Below are 3,924 nucleotides of genomic sequence, written 5' to 3'. Positions count from 1 at the left end.
GATATAAGATTACAATAAAAGTAGAATTTTGTAAAAAAATATATAATTGGCATACATCGTTGAATAGGTGAACACTATGACCAAGTATATGACCCAAAATGGGACAGAATGCATTTGCCATTTTGGTGCGACTTTAAGAATAGCCTTCTCTCACATGGGACAGCTAGGCTGGCATGCACAAAAACTATAGTACCACCTGGTGGAGGTGGGGGTACACATGTTTGTGTCTGTGCCAGTAGCCAAGTGGAGCCTCCGATCTTGGGAAGTTCGCCTCACCAGGTAGCGTTGGACAGGTAGGGTTTCACTTTGACAAGCCAAATCTCAAACCAAACCGATCACATGACCGAGGCCTCGTTTGTCATTGATCATGTGCTTCTTGGAAAACAAAGTGAGTTTTGATACGGAACTTCGGTCTCACACGTTACATCACTAGCTGCCATGTAAGGCGACAGCCTGGGAACAATTTGGGCTTCAGTGTCTTGCCCCAGGACACTTCGACATGTGGACAGGAGGAAACGGGATTGGAACAGCCGACCCTTTGGTCATTGGACAATCCACTCTACCTCCTGTGCCACAGATGCCCCACACCAGTCAAAGAGGATTGGATTTGGCCAATGAATCTTTGGATCATGCCTCCATAGAGTGATCTATAGATTACGTGTTGTCTTGTATTCAAGTCCAATAGTTCACTTGACACAGTTCATAAATAGACAAGAAATCCATAATAAATGTATTTCTGTGGAAATGAATCTGTCTACTGTCTATCTGATATGAATGCATTGTTAAATGCAGGTATGTGATCACCTGCTTCCTCTCCACATGTAACTCTTGAGGTGGGCTGCATACTCTTCCTCAGTGGTTAGTTCATGAAGAACTGCTTCAAAAGGTGCCTGAGACATTACATGTTGGCTTTGCTGCACCATAGTAGCCTACTTCATCCTGCTTAACTTAGACCTGTTGCCCTCATTCGTGGATACTTCTTGTGCCATCTTGTGTGTACTTCCTGAGACAGCTGATGAAATTCAACATGCCAAAGCCAATGATGGGACTCTTTTACACCTCCAGCATCGAGTCCATCCTCACCTCCTCTGTATCCATCTGGTTCTCCGCCGCAACAGATAAAGACGAGGCCAAACTGCAGCGCATGATCTGCTCTGCTGAGAGGGTGATGGGCTGTAAACTGCCCTCGCTACAGGACCTACCCGCCTCCAGGACCCTGAACCCTGAACCAGGCCAGAAGGATTGTGGTCGACCCCTCCCATCCCGGTCACAGTCTCTTTGAACCACTCCCACTATATGTTGGCAGATGAGCTGTATTTCCAGACGTCGCTTTAGCTGGCAGGAGAATAAAGAACAATGTTTAAAATTGAGGACGACTGCTAACTGGCTCAAACTCCTGTGGAGTGGAGCTGCATGTGGTTGCGTCAAATAAACCCCTATCTATCTAATCTATCTATCTATCTATCTATCTATCCATCCATCCATCCATCCATCCATCCATCCATCCATCCATCCATCCATCCATCCATCCATCCATCCATCCATCCATCCATCCATCTTGTGTGTGTGTGCGCGCCACCTAGTGGGGACAAATAAACAGTACTGTACAAATAAAGCTTTGATTGATTGATTGATTGATTGATTGATTGACAAACTTGATCGCTCAAGAGCCAATTCTTCAAGGTATGACAAAAGTTGTCATATCTGATGGAATTTTTTATGTTACTAGGACGCCTGTTCCATTCTTTAATAGCCTTGAATGAAAAGGCAGACTGGGCAAAAACAGACTTTCTTAGTGGGACCTCTCAGTTACAACTAGATACAGATCTTAGAGCTCTAGAGTTGTGATCAGAGCAGGACTGAACATATTTTTTCAAAGGGGGGGAGCAGCATTATTATTTATTTTATGTACTACTAATTATGAATAAATCATTAATTTATCGAAATTAAAAAATCTGTATTTAGGAAGAATGACACAGTGGTGGTACCGTCTGGGTTTCCTGTCCAGTATCTTGAGGGCCTGGCCATACAGGGATCTGATCCAGTTTACAGTGGTTTGGTTAGCTTGGGTCCAAAATGGCATACAGTACCTCATATAGGACAGGATCATAGCACCGGCTTCGGTGGTAAGAGAGTTTCTAATGTGTGGGAAGGCCATAATGTTGAGGCCTGGGAATGTCATCACGTAGGAGGAAGGAACTGTGTCCCTGAACCCGGATGACCTACGCCTCCCTGAAACCAGAGAGCACACTGGACACCCCGCACGCCAACACACACCTGACTGGGCCTGCAGCCCTATGGCTGGACTTCACATCCCACACTGGAAGAGTGTGTGTGTGTGTGTGTGTGTGTGTGTGTGTGTGTGTGTGTGTGTGTGTGTGTGTGTGTGTGTGTGTGTGTGTGTGTGTGCGTGTGTGTGTGTGTGTGTTTGGGCACAGGCGTTTGCACACAAGTGTACGCTGTATCACTCCCCTTCACATGGCCAGTAGTTCTCTCCTCAGATCCCCAGGTAGCGTTCAGGTAGTGTTCAGACCGGGGGGTTGAGGGAACGGAGAGGCTGGTCTGAGGAGGACGGGGGGGGGGGGGGTCTGCTCTGGAAAGGGAGGTGATGAGGAGGACAGGGGGGGGGGGAGGGAGGTGATGAGGAGGACAGGGGGGGGGGGGGGGGGGGGTGATGAGGAGCGCCTCCAGAACGGGGGAGCCTTCATTATGTGATCTGATATTCCTCAGGACTTCAGCAGACGCCCGGGTCAAACCAACGCACACAAACCCACAGGGAGATGGATCATTCCGGCCCCTGAGTGAAACCCCACACAGGCTAGTGAGCTCAGAGGACGCGTAGGCCTCCCCGTACGCTGCTCATATCACATGACGCGTAGGCCTCCCCGTACGCTGCTCATATCACTTGTTGTTTGTACTCATGCTGCCCAGACTTCTCCCATTACGCCGAGGCGGCACATATCCGGTGGTAGAGCGGCCGGCTGGGGATCGCAAGGTCTCCGGTTCGAACCCAGCTCCCGGCAGTGTGCCGAGGTGCCTTTGAGCAAGACATTGAACCCCAAGCTGCTCACGAGTGACGTGCAGGACTGATCACTGCTGCCTCTCAGCAAGAAGGTCCTGCGTCTCCTCAGCATGTTCTCCCCGTGTTCACTAGGGGTTCCTCCCAAGAACCCAATATGAAGAACATGCAGAAGAACAGATGTTCTTCAGTCCGGTCCCTGACCAAGACCTGGACTGAGCACTTGGACCTGGTCCCCGAGCGCCATGAACGATGGCTGCCCACTGCTCCTGACTCCCCTGGAGGAGGACGGCCCACTGCTCCTGGAGGAGGACGTCCCACTGCTCCTGACTGACCCTGGAGGAGGACGTGTGTTGTATGCTGTGTCCCCTTATGCTCTGTGTAGCAGAGAGGGGAGTATGTTCACACAGCTCAGACACAAAGTACAGAAGCCATTGATTGATAAGTTGATTGATTGTTTGGAACTACAGTTGGACCCAGAGGAGGCCGTGATCCTGCAGAGACACTGAAAACGCTTCCAACAGTAGAAACCTCGTATTTCTGTCTCTTCTCTGCCAGTAGAACAGTCTCCTCCTCCGCTCTGCCGCTTCGGGAAGGAAGTGGGGGCTTATCTGTTCTTCCCGGGGTGAATGCTGGGTAATTAGCCCGGGTCTTTGATGAACACTATTTTGGGACCTGTCCTGTGAGTAAACAGGAACAAACAAATAGTTTGACAAACACACACACACACACGCACACACACACACACACACACACACACACACACACACGCACACACACACAAACACACACACATTTTGTACTGCGGTTATTGTAGAGTGCAAAAGATCTTCATCTTGCACCGGCTTCATAGACACACACACACACATACCCACACACACTCATCCTGTTCAGTGATTCTATGT

This window comes from Borostomias antarcticus, assembly GCF_949987555.1.
Source record: "Borostomias antarcticus genome assembly, chromosome: 2".
Taxonomy (NCBI): Eukaryota; Metazoa; Chordata; class Actinopteri; order Stomiiformes; family Stomiidae; genus Borostomias; species Borostomias antarcticus.
The sequence above is the reverse complement of the archived record's forward strand: the minus strand, read 5'-3'. Positions refer to the sequence as shown.